The following is a 14,213-nucleotide window of genomic DNA, read 5'->3' as shown; positions in this document are numbered from 1 at the left end:
CAATTGATCACTGTGCCAATCTATGTGGGCGTTTATGAATTCCACGTGTACCTGTACATTGTATGCGTATAGACAACCGCCAAATGGACTGGTCGCGCGTTTCAACCGTTTCGCCTTGTATATAGGTTTGACATTTAACCAATTTGAATGTCGATGCCCCCGTGACCCGGTCCAAAAAAACATAAACACGCAGACAAAAACAACCGCTTTGGTCTTATCTCGCTCGGGACGCACGACGGCCAATCGAGTTTAGCGAGAGATTTTAATACCGCACAGGAGTTAAAACGGCATTATCATTCCGTGAACAAAATTTCTCTACTTCATCGGGTAACACTAAAATAATAATTATCATAATTGAGTCAAAAATAAAACCGGTGCAATAAAAACGAAATTCTGGTTGAAATGTCTAAAGTTGTACCTTATGATACGAGACTTTTATTTATAAATCGATTAGATCACCGGGATAATATTCAATATATTTCACGTGTATAATAATCATATATACCTAATTATATAATAATAATAATATCTCAAATACGATATATTGTATAAATTTCAGCATAAAAGTAAAAATGATTTGTGAAAATTTACGGTTTGCATAAAACCTATACAACAACAATAATCATTATTATTGTACCAAAATTATTTTTTCAATGACGCGAATTTGCACAGGTCCGGACTTTGGTCGTTAAAATAAACAAACTTAGGGGAACTTATCGCTAGGACCCGGTTTGGAAATGTATTTACAACAATATTATGTGCGTGGACAATGCCGGAAACGTTCTTAAACGCGACAATACAATATTATAACAGCCGTGCAAATGATTTACGCGTTATGCTTGTTTGACGAATTCTAGAACAAATAATACAACATTATACACTATAATATAGTGTACTATTTGTTTATTAATATGTTTCAGCAGACCCAGATTAAGCCCCTTGGGCACTACGGTCCTAGATTTAGGTAAACCGTATATATGTAGTATTATACATACACAAGGAATATCATTAATAATATTAAAAAATATCAAATTACATATTAATAACACATGGAATACCTGCGCTCTAGTCACTTGTGTTTTCATAACTTATTTATAAGATTAATAATTGTGCCAAAGTTTTGTAGTATAACTCTCGACACGATTAATTTATATTTTTCTTTATTATTAAAAAAACGTACCTCGTCTAATGTGAATTAATATAAGGGCATCTCCCAAAGTCGGGACCCTCGGCCGTGGTCTGCGTTACTGCCGTGTAGTAGTAGGTCCTGTGTTGCTAGGCCCTAGGCACATTGCCTGTAGTGGTTAACGATTAGCTGCGCTGTGTTTATTCCCGCTCAATGTCATCTTCATTGATAAAATACTACATACATCATATTTTTAGTAAATACCTATTTTCAGAATGTTAATAAGCTGAAAACTCCAATAATTACACTTGAAATTTTGATCAGTGCAAAATATATATTTATTCTGGGACGGATGTTTAATTATTTCCTACATTTATGAATATAAATTATCTACGGATTTGGGCGTGGTATTAGCTTTTCGGGCTATGACAAAGCGCAATATAGGAAAGAGTGAGCGACGATTATTATTGCAAATGCACAATAAAACAGCTATCGTATCGAAGCTAATATCGTGATGAAGTATGCGTTCCTTTCGTACTCGACGGGTATGACGCGACAGTCCTCTGCGTTTGGAGAAAAGCGGAAGACTACAGTGTTTCAACTCTTAAAGACCGAATACACTAATACACTAGGTACTATATACTTTAGTACCTACATTATGACTAACGCGATAGTAATAATATTATGCGACATATCTTGTTGAATTTATGTTTCCCGATTATTATCGAGCGCGCGTACAATTATTATTATATGATGAAATCCGGCGTGTTATAATAATTTTTGGTTGTAAACTATTGAAAAACACTATTACATTATTATAATATGTACATGTTTTTATTTCTTTTACAGCTGGCCGAGTCATGTGGAACAAATCGTCATGCGTAAAAACGTTAAATCAACGTGACTGTCGGCCATCGAACGTTGTTGCTGGTGAGCGTTTAAAAAATTTGACACACTAATAGTTTTTTTTTTTCGCATAAAATAGATGTATGAATACACACAATAATATATACGTAGGTGTACGCATAACGCATTTGACTTTTATACTTAAAAAAACTTGCTTATCAGTATAACCGGCACTGTAAAAAAAAAAAAAATTAGCATTACCACCGTCATCGCCCCAAGCGAAAGGTGGCTGTTTTTATTAGTAAAACCGGTTGGTTATAATATTATTATTTCAACCCGACCAGTTTGTTTAAAACGTGGTAGGTAGTTAGTAGTGTTTTGCAATTTTTATTTATTTTATATTTTGTTTTGGTACTTTTTATTATTATTACCGCCACCGAAGCGGTACTACACTGGTGTTATGTGCGGTGTAGGTATACTGATAGCGCAAACAAGCTAATCAAAATAATATTACAAACATGAAATAATCAAATTAGTTTTTAATTAATGCACCGATCCCATTAAATGGAACACGGCTGCGACTACAACCACATGCAGTCGACACACTGCGGTTCGGTTAAAAATGTTGTTATATTACATCATGCCTACGCGGGCTTGTCGTGTGGGCACGAGAACTCTCTGAATGGGTTGATAAAATAATTCAAGTCGCAGTGTAGGCGTAGGTCGTTATCGATTTGGAATCAATCATCATTACTTGAAAAATATTTTGTACTATCGGTCACACTAAACTTGATCGTAGAAACACTGAATAGATAAAAGCAGAAGGGTCACTTCCAATGTAAACTTTTAAGTGACGGACATTTTGTTAAACTTATTTAGTATTATGGTATATCTTTACACGACTAAAACTAATAATATTTACCTCTGGTCAGTAAATGAAATTCTTCAAAACATAATTTGATATGTAAATATATATATATATATATATATTATACGTATAATAAGCTGTAGAATATTTTGATAATAACGGTCCGTCGATAACCGATACACGCTCTGGCTCGTCTATAACAATGAGTGACATTAACGCGGGACCAGACTGTCAAAAAAAAGTATGAAGTTTACAATGTCGTCGGTTCAAGTTCGTTTTTTGATTAGGCAGGTGTGTATACAGATATTAATCGGTCCCCCGCTGTTGAATCGGTTATCGGCCAGCCTAAACGATCATAACCCTATATAAACGATTATCCCGACGTGTGCAGTAATTATAAGTGTTATAATGTATATTACGAACGCTATAATATAATAGCGTGTGCGATACCGAGTCACGACCTCGTGAGCATCTGATATTCGTTATGATATTATATTGGGCCACGCGATTCATTTTTTGTTAACTATTGCCCGTGTAGAATTTTTTTTTATTTTTAATCAAATTTCATGTCCATTTATCGATTTGCACAGCGGTCGCCGCTATTTTCCAACCTTTAGCCCGGATTTTAAATGTAATAATTTATGAACATATTAATTAAAACATTTAAAAACTAGTTCACTTATAAATCAATAGTTAATATTTATGGGTATAATGTCCCTGGAATTGGACTATATTTTTAAATATGACTTAAATAACATTTATAACATTTATTATTATAACATTTTATGTGCACGAACTTAGAAATGCTCTTTCAAGCAATATGCTACTGGAATAGTTAAATACAGTTTCTTACGTTCAACTGAACTATGATATTATGGTGGGGAGGAGGAGCGTCTTATATTTTAAGATAAAATATCAAAATTAAACAGCAGAATTATCTAGCTATACGAGCCTAATATTTTGACATTTAGTATTATATATCAAAATGAGTGTTTATTTAAGCTAATAATTTAAATCTTATTTGTATAATTCTAAAAAAATATATTTATTAGAATCCTCGCCGTCAAATACAATTGTGTAGCAATAAATATGCATAATATGCTATTTTCAAACTATTTATTAACCTTTGATTATTATAAGTTATAACATAATATGTTATACATAATACATTGAATATTTTATCAGCCTTCTTTACATATACATAGTCTTCTTTCATTTATATTTCATAATACCATAATTTTAATTCTTTAAAATAAAATATTGAAAGTCTAGTTCCAGATTTTTTTCTTGAAATCTGGTATTTTTTAACTAAACTTTGCAGAGTTATATATGTATTTATTTATTATTTACTAATGGCAAATTTAGGAGAGATGGCCCATTATACTGTAGCACAACAGTACAGTAGCTCAGTCCTTGCTTTTTTACATATATTAAATTTTGTTGACAATCCGTTAAAATAAATCGGTGCCTGCTAAGCCTCTTGAACTATACTATAATATGTATAATATTAACATTAGTATTATTAATAGGCGTCAGAAAGCCAACGGTTCGACATTCTTTCTCGGTCAAATCATTTTGGCGACGACAACGATGCCAGAAATAATAGTTCACTGTGACTATATAATAATTATAATAATACATTACTTTCGCGTGGGCCTCTGCGGGCAATACAGACCATATTTTGCTGTCCGTCACAAAATGTACCCAAGAATTCCTAAATACAGCACCCGGAAACCATTTGAAGAAATCGCTTGGCGTTTAATGGCGATGCTGCAGATAAAACGGACTGCGCGCGGAGTGGTTCTTAATCGCATCGCGAGGTACACCATCCGTCACTTGTGCACTGGTATAATAATATAATACTATATTACCGCCATAGATTATAGTTTCTAACCTGGAACGCACCGGGGAGCTGTACAAGTCGGCATCATAATACACCGCGAAGACATGTCCAAAGTCGTTTCGATTTTTAAACACCGTTTTTTTTTCATGTACCGGCCGTGGTTATAATGTCTTGTAAGAAGGTTCAAAAACCGCGAGGGTATCGCGGTTGTGTACGACACCGGGCTGGAAGCCTACGGGGACCGAAAAAAAAAACATAATATACCTATTATAATATGCATAAGTTCCTCGGGTTTTAGGTCACGAACGGTTTTTAATATACATATTCATGCGCGAATTATACACTTAAGACGACTACTGCACTACACGGTGTGCATCAGGATTTCGTTGTACAAAGGTACCGTTTGTGGTGACTAATGCAGTGTACCTACTTAAGTGTGTTGTATTTATTAAGCGGCGGATACGCATTTTTTTCATTTTTACAACGACGGTACATGTATCGCTGAAGAAACCTACTGTTTCGCTCTGGTTTCACAACCGCACTGTTTTTCATAATATTATGTTTTGTACCTACCTATACTTAATAATGCGATTCAATACAAGTTTAACTTGTACGCGGATATATACTTAATCTCGGAATTATAATTGCATCGTCCCTGTAGTGATGCAAGCCACATAATATAATATATACTATAGTCTGCGCTATTGTTAAAACTTAAAACACTTGCATAAATTATAATATCGAGCTCATGAATAAAATAGAAATAGGTACGACGGTGTAAAAATCTCCTAACAATATGGAAAATAATAATATCATACAAAATATTGTTATTTCCAGAGCAACCAGTTATCGAACACGGTCTTATAAAAAAATTAAGTCTGAACATAATTTTCCATTTGTTCGAAACGGTCACTCAGAGAAGGGGACAATTTAGTTCAGTTCTTATCTGATATCACAACTTGACCTAGTGGCGGTTCCATTTGTGTACAAATTGCGGATAAAAATTGAACGCCAATTTCGTGATATTATCTCTTAAGGGCAACGGAAAGCGTAAATTTGTTTACAATTAAGACTTAAACGCGAAGTCACTTTCTGTAGTGTCTACCCAACCGATTTCAACAATTCTTTTTTGTTATATAGTTTTACCTCTTTCTATAGGGGCTAATGTGGCGATTTTTTATTTTTGTTTTCAAAAAAATTGTACAAGCATTTATATTTTTACTTTTTTATAGTTTTTTCTAATAAATCTAACTAATTTCCTAATTGCTAAATAACAAAATCGGCTTTTTAGGCCCAGTAGTAGTTTTATTTTTTATCAAACTTTCATCGTAACTCGGAAAAAAATTATTTTAAAAGTATAATAACTAGAAAACTTAATATTTTTTCACCTTAAAATTAGTCAACACATTAAAAACGGCTTCTAGATTAATTTTTGTCAAATATTGCCTATTCTGTGCCCCTTAATAAATAGCGCTTTTTAAACATAAATACTCCACTTCTCACACATTCCGACGAAGAAGTCTGGTATTATTTTTCATTTAATAAAAACAATTTAAAGTAAGTAAAAAAAATAAGAATTTAGTCACTAAAATGCCGAATATGTGATATAGTCGGTTAAACTATAATCTTGTTTTTTTATTCGCAGTGAAACTTACAATTTTCTCTCTCTGTCTATCCTAATGTGTGGTCCATGCCTTGAGAAATTATTACTATTTTGTACAGTCTATTTTGTTAATATGTCGATGGTCCATTCCATTGTACATTACGAGTGATGCGTGCGTCTTGTGCAAATGTGCAAACACATACTTAAACAATGAAACTGTACGTTTAATGTTTTTTTGTGATGTCTAAATGTCTGTCTCTCTCTCACACTGGACTCTGACAAACGATTTGCAGATAACTACGCCCACGAATTTTGATAAAATTTAGCATGATGCGCACCGTCAATTATTGTTAATAGAAAGTCATCGACTTCCCGTGGCCCGCCGGAGTAGCTTCTAGGTTCTGTTCTTAGCATAAGTCTCCTCTTCGGGAATTGGCGTTCCTAACCCGCCAAAGCCTGACCTATATAAATAAAATGTACACGCTCAAGTGTTGTGTTCGTGACGAAACGGCCAGAGCACACCGCAGAGATTATGTTTTATACTATTATTATAACGGGCGAGCATGAATGAAACGAAACGAATATAATGGAGTGTATGGACACACGTCTAGCGAAAATTTCGCGTGTGTCTCATGTACACAATCGTCTTACGGCGACGGCGTCGGGAAAGAACATATGCGCTGCTGCGCCAGTTAGAGTTTTTTTTTTTTTTTTAACACAGCAATGGCTTTTCTGGTCACGATTGATCATTGTCCGCTGGCCGTTGTTCCAATGCCTGAGTGCACATTAGTCATGCGGCATTACATCTGGGAAAAATTCGTGTACTTAACGACCTCGGTGCCGCAGAAAACCACCTCCCGGATAAGGCTGTTGTAAAAGACAATAGATATAAAAACCTATGCGGTCGGTAATTATTATTGTTATTTAACCCGCATTATGCGAGACGCCGGCAGAGGTGCCAGACGAAAAACTTAACGGGCTCAGGCCGGCCAAGAATCGCAATAAGCGGATAGCTATTTGGACTCGGCGAGAGCAATCATTGTGCCTTGGCGGCGGCGTTTGATTTTCGCGATAGGTACTATTTTTCTTCATTTATTATTTTGCACGACAAGTACGAACCAGATAAAATATTATTATAAAGAGTTACGAAATTTCAACGAAATTGCGCGTTGATTCATACACGGTGTTTGTTTGGCCTACTAACGGCTGCGACTAAGATATATAATACAATAATATAATATCTAAGTATCTAGACTTGACGCAACCTTGTGTAGTGCATGCGTTGCAACCTTGGCCCCTCAAGAATAATTTTTTTTTTATTATTATTATTAAAGTACACACTTATTATATACATTGCGGTGCGCGTTTCCGAGGAAACCACCGCAATGGCGCGTCCAAGTGCACGCAGAGGGTTATTCCTTATTCGCCTAACGACCTACCGAATTAAGAAAACATCAATCATCAAAATTGAAATGTCAGCCGCTGTACCGGCGGCCGTCACGGTTGTGGTCGGCCGGGAATACCACCGCGGTATAGCGCGTTTTGCAACCTAGATATGGGTTCAATTAAAAAAAAATTCGCCAACTAGACTGTCAAAATCCGGACGGCGCGCCATACGTTTCTATCAATATCAATTTAATAGTAATACTTATATAAACACTAACCTTATGTACTTGTCGAAGGCCGCATAAAGGGTGCGCTGTTGGTACCTATATACCACATCTCGATTCATTATTGCATAAAATAAAAGTGTTGACCGATATTTACAACAAAGGTCGACGCTGACTGGCATTTTTTTTTTTTGTTTCGCAAGCGTTTTTTAAAACAATAATTTCTCGATAGTTTGATGATTAACTGTTTAAAGTTTAATTATAATCAATATTTTTTAAATAAAAAATTGTACATTCGTTTTATTTTTGTATGATGGAATCTATGTAGAAATGTTAGAAGAAATAACGGTAAAAATATCCGCAGACACAATATCCAAGTACAACATTTTTTTTTTTAATTTTAAGTAAAACGACCATTATGTACTTTTTCTTAATATGATTATAAATATAGTGCGGAGAGTGGAATTCTAGAGTACACACACGGACGATATTGTTATATCAGCTGTTAAAGGTCAACTCAACCTAAAGCGCTAATGTTTAAAAATGTTTGTTTGTTATTTAACTGACAATGGTGTTTATTTTATTTAATAAAATGGCATTAGCATGTTTTTGTAAATTTTTATAATATTCACGTTTACACGCATCACAAGAAAAATAGAAAAATGTATCTATTGTTATCAACATATGTTAATGAAAGAGTGATTTTATCACATGCAGTTGTAATAATTCCTAGAAAAGTGTAATTATCCTCACTTGGCTAGTTTTTTTTAATAATTAAGTATAAGATGCCGTCTCTGAGATAAGAGAGTTTATAGTTATGGATTAATAGCGCTGGTGTGTTCAATAGACGTTCCATTAAGAATATATTATAATCATGACGTTTGAAAGTTCGGTGAAAACTCGGTTGTATTTGTATACTTACCAAAAACTATTAGGATGCATCGGATTGCCGGCGAGCGTTTTTTCTCGGTATAGAAACACTGCAGACCGTAAATATGACTATATTATGCAGTTGCCGATAGTAATTATGTACATTATAAGTATATATTACATACATTGATAGCGATTCCGTGAAAAATGCACTGCGGAGGCACTGATAGGAATCGGTGAAATTGTATAAGCGTCGCCGCGGTCGTGGTTTGTAACGCCAAAATCTCCATGGATAACTTGAAACTCTTCTAATAATTATTATTACAAGATTATTTAACTATTTACATACGCCTCCCGGGTACGTGCCAAAACAGGTATTGGATCGTTACCCTATCGCACAGGGGTCAATCATAGTGTAAGTGTAAATACATTCACATAGACCGTCAAAGATAAATATTATACTATAAAACGAATATATTATAATTATATGGGCTGTGCAGAAGAGAGAAAATTGGTTTCACCTCAGTTTGTTGCACGCACACGTTTGCTGTGGATTGCACATTCTACGGGTACTTACATCTCAATCAAAAATGTGATAAAGATTTTAGACCGAGACCTTCTAGTCGGTGATAACAGTTATACCGGGCGTAGTTTGATTGCTGACTTTTGAAAGCTTGCAGAAGTTTTGGACTTTGCCATACCCCTCTAACTGTGCATGGAGTAATTGGGGGGTTTCACAAGAAAGGAAATGCCGAAATGGGCATTTCCAAATACATATTAAGTTATTCGTATGATAATAAGGACGAGACGAAAGTCTTCTCGGTTTTGTCCTCCCTTAAGCTAACAATATCCATCGCCGTCTGTACGCAAGGGTAAACAGATTTAATGGGAGGTTAAGCCTTTATAGCCTCATGTGACAATTTTGTAATAAACCTGGAAAATCGAAAAAAAATGCTTATAAAAAAACGAGCATGCTCCGCCACACTTAAACACACAAAACGCAACCATGGGTACGCCTGAACGGCGGGCCATATTATTTTATGGCTAAGTCGGATATTGTGTGTGTGTGGACTGTGGAGATGGTATTGTCGTGAAGACGGATAAACGAGTTAACCTATTGTCACGGTTTTGTACAGATTTTTACTGTTTTTCATGTACCGAGAGCGCCTTTATTCGAGTCCCGACGGTATAATATAATATAATTTTTATTATTAATATTATTATTATAATAAAAAAAACATATCACCGGCGGCGGAGAGAACGCAATAAAATTCGTTTGGATCTCACGCGTGTGATATGCCGTACTGTGTGCGGTCATGCGCCGAATAGATCCCACTCTGTCATATAACCCTTTACCTTAACAACCGTGATTGGACACAAACTGCGTACCGTTAGCCACAAAATCGCGCCTATTTGTATCGTTCAAAAGACACAACGAGCCGAGTATGCGTCTAGGAAAACTTGGTGGAAGTCTACAACGGCACAGTAATCGATTCCACTTTGAAAATGATGTTCATGTTGAGTATGAAAATCACTTGGCACGCTGAAAAACCAATGGTGAAAATCGATTTTATCCTCTGGAACATGGCTACATTGTAAGACACGCTTATCCCACAGGACAAGGCGCGCGCACTGGTTTTGCTGTCCGTGGCATCCGTTATTGTGGCTTTGTGTTTGATAACTATTAATGATATGTCATAGGTACCGATTGTTGTAGGGATTTTGTTTGGAAGAAAAATTGGCCGTGTAAAATGTTTAGCATAAAAGTAGATACCAAGTGCTTTTTATTTTACTTTCTCTGCCCATGGTTATACTATGAAGGTGCAACGGTTGATTGAAAATCGAACACAATTAACGAGAAAAATGGTTTAATATTATAATTTATGAATAAAGGCTAACCCCAAAGCAAACGCAATCGATGTAACGGCAGATTTAGAAAACATCATGTCCCGTCCATATATACGTTTATATAATTACCGGTCCAATCCATCTTGATCTTGGGTTGACATTTAAAAGCTTTTAATCTTATATCCGATGTCGTGAACCTCCACTATGTCGTCCGAGATACGTCAAGATATACATTACAGCGTGGCAAGTGACGAAGTGCTTTTTTTATTTCGACACAATTTTTATGTGACATTAAGATTTTTTACCATGTCATCCCCGTGGACTAAGACAATATACTGCGACGGATTGTACTAGAGCTCGCAAGTACATCTAGTCCAAATATCTTTACCCGGCGTTTACTTGCCCGTGTGTACTTTAAAATATATAATGTAGGTGTACGCTAATGGCCGAGAACGGTCGTCAGTCCGTCTGCGGTCGTGTGTTATTATACTTAAGTGTATTACCTTTGTGGATTTGCAAGCAACGGCACAGAGCGCGGGACGACGAAAATTGCAGTTTGTTAAAATTTCAAATCTAATTGCTCGCCCGTTCCAATGACCCAGAATAGCTGCGGTCGGTTTTATTTTTTTCTCCGAGTCCGGCTACCGACACCTCGGCGTCTTTGAAATGCATATAAGATAATCTGTATTTCGGTTAACCCACAAACTGCTATACTATACCACAATATAGGTATCGCCTCCTCGCTTTGCACGTCTCACGCTTATGCATTTGGTTTTGTTTTAATGAACGCCAAAACAACTTTGCACGTCGTCAGAGAATTTCGGTTTTCATAATTACCAACGGAAAAAAAAAAACAAAAACTGGTTTTTGAAAATTCGTTACGTTTTATTTAAACCATTTGGTACATATTATATTTATATATACATATATAAAAAATAATACTTGACCGGTTAACCTAACCTAACCGTTATGGATTCAGCGTACCGCGACCACGATGCGAAGGAGACGTTGGTCGTCGTGACTTATCTGATGCGTTATTACTGAACGCTGTTATTTTACTATAATATGTATATAATTTGTATATATATTTATATGTATTTATTGTATATAAGTATGTGTGCCCATCCCGATTGCTTTACCCACAAGTTAGATTTTCGTCGGGGATTCCGCGGACGACAACGTGGGTGGAGTTGTTCTCAGCATATTTATTATATTTTGTACACAATCTCTGGCCGGCGAGAACTCAATCCTATAGGTGTACGTAAAGGTATTAGACACAATATTTTGTAATAAAAAAGAGCCGGCGTTGTGAATGGACGTCCACTGCAGTCGTTGGCACGTTGCTCCACTTTTGGAAGAATTTGCCGTCGTGTCCGTGAAAATAACGCATAAAATTTTTAGTTTTTTTTCTTTTCTACAAACTACTTTTGTACTTTTATAATCCCCGGACGTTTTGCGCGAACACAATTTGTTCTGGATATATATTTATTATTTAGACACCTGACCACGATGGAAGCAACCGATAGCAATTATAACCGCTTTGCGGATTGTTCTTGTTAATAGGTTCATTGTATTAACTCTATACTGTTTTTTTTGTCTGTTTCAGACCCACAAATGCAGTTTAATGGACAGCGGCAGTGCGCTTAATTCGGACGGGTACAATATGTACCAGGTGCGTACTTACTTTTTGGCCGACGGTCATTTTATTTTATTATTTATTCCCATGATATGTATTTTTTTTACCAGCTTATTTGAAAATTTGTAAGACAGTTAATCATCAATGTGTAAGCAACCGGACTGCCCCACAAAAATAGCCACATAGCTACATCGCTAAATAAAATCTTAGATCTTTAAAAATATAATAATATAGTTTTTTTTAAATTTAATTTAAAGAAAATATGATTTTTTAGTAATTTCACTATTCAAAATTTGTTATTTGTCGACTACTATTCAAACAACTTTAAGTTGATGTATAAACTATAATTATTTTCTTGTTATTTATTAAACTTTTCCTAAACTTAATTTATTTTCACTGCTTTTTTGTACTTTTATCAAAAAATGTAGAACCTAAAATTGTATGAAAACAGGGTCAATCTCTGTATTACTTATCAAATTTAAAGACTTTTTTTTAGAGAGGATTTGTTTGTTATTATATAAAACGAACGAAAAACCATAGTAATGATAATTAAAATATTTATCCATTTAATAACGTTTTAATTTATAAATAAGCTATTTTATCAATTTTGCATTAACGATTTAAATAAAATGATAAATTAAATTTTATGCAATACAATTTTGTTGTCTCAACAATATTTTTAACAAATATATAAATAATTGATTGGTTTTTACACTAATTACACAACTTGAGGTTACTAATTACTCACACTTGAGCAGCTTGACTGGTCCGCCAACGTTTCGGAATATTTGCATGTTCTAGTTGTGTAAATAGTGTGAATACAATATCCCACTCAAGTTTTAATAATTTTTTAATCGATTGGTTTTACATATTAAAAATTATTCTGTTATATCATAGTGACAGAAGATTTTTACAAAATCAACACCAATGATTTTTATCAAATCAAACCACATTATTATTAATAAGATTGAGGTTTTTGGTGATTCCGGTGATTTTTTATTTACTTCTGAAATTATGTAGTAATACAGTTAAACATTTTAATACGCTCAAGTAAATTCAGAAGGCTTGTTTTATTCACCGATTGCATCCAAGATGTTACTTTTCCCGTTGTAAGTCTAAGATAGGATTCTGACTGTTATTTCGAGAATATTTTTAGACAGTTTTAACGCCTGAGGCGTTAAGTCTAATGACTATTCCCACCGTGTGCAAGATGGCTTAGCTGTGGTGTATCAATAATTATTATTACACTATAATATGAAGTGCGTGCGGATCTAAGTGCATGCAAAATAAATCAATAACGAACTCCGAGTGAATAAAAAAAATAGGAATTACCATTGGAGCTCTGTGTTTGTTCAAACATAAAATAACTACCAGGAGTGGCGCATGCATGCATGCAATATTAAATTGTGTACAAGTACTGCAGTAAATCGTGCGGTTCATCTACACAAACATGATGTAGAACATTATTTCAAATGGGCGGTGCATTTTTTGCCGTTTACCATGGTGATTTTTTTCGTTTAGCCGACACTTTTTTTGTTTAAGATACAACTGTACGATAAGAAAACCCGGTTTGTGTTCTATGTTAATTCTGGTAAATAATTCGTAATCCTCTAGGATATAGCGTAAACGGCAATGAACGTGGACGACCGGTTTTTTTGGCTTGGCCGAATTATCGTTGTTACTATTATTGTTATTGGGTACGTTGCCGAAACAAAACGGGAATGTTTGCTCTTAGACACAATTATAATTTTTTTTAAATACTAACCAACTGTGACACACCGGCGCATGGTTTATAGGTACATTATTACCATATGATATTATACATGGCTACCTATGAGTAATACAAAAACCGCCAAGAGCCATTCGGAATCTTCTAAAAGGGCATAAATCGTAGTGACCGCAGCGACACGCCTTGAAGTTAAAAAAATAATAATAATCCTATACACGGTGCTCAACGTCGTAA

General features: G+C 34.9%; 1 protein-coding gene across 1 annotated transcript in view; it reads left to right on the top strand.

Moving 5' to 3' along the window:
* The window catches only part of LOC126834801 (probable serine/threonine-protein kinase DDB_G0267686), a 65,151-nt gene that overhangs the window by 33,321 nt on the left and 17,617 nt on the right, over positions 1–14,213 (top strand). The window contains exons 2-3 of the mRNA XM_050566978.1: positions 1,976–2,056; positions 12,221–12,286. The gene's annotated coding sequence lies outside the window, so the exon portion shown is untranslated. The remainder of the gene's footprint in view (positions 1–1,975; positions 2,057–12,220; positions 12,287–14,213) is intronic.

This window comes from Adelges cooleyi, unplaced genomic scaffold (genome assembly GCF_023614345.1).
Source record: "Adelges cooleyi isolate 19-005CV unplaced genomic scaffold, UGA_ACOO_1.1 ACOO_flye_CR_arks_rails_tigmint_CR_PRNA_21, whole genome shotgun sequence".
In the NCBI taxonomy this organism is placed as follows: Eukaryota; Metazoa; Arthropoda; class Insecta; order Hemiptera; family Adelgidae; genus Adelges; species Adelges cooleyi.
Note: the sequence above shows the minus strand (reverse complement) of the source record. Positions and strands in the feature narration are given on the sequence as shown.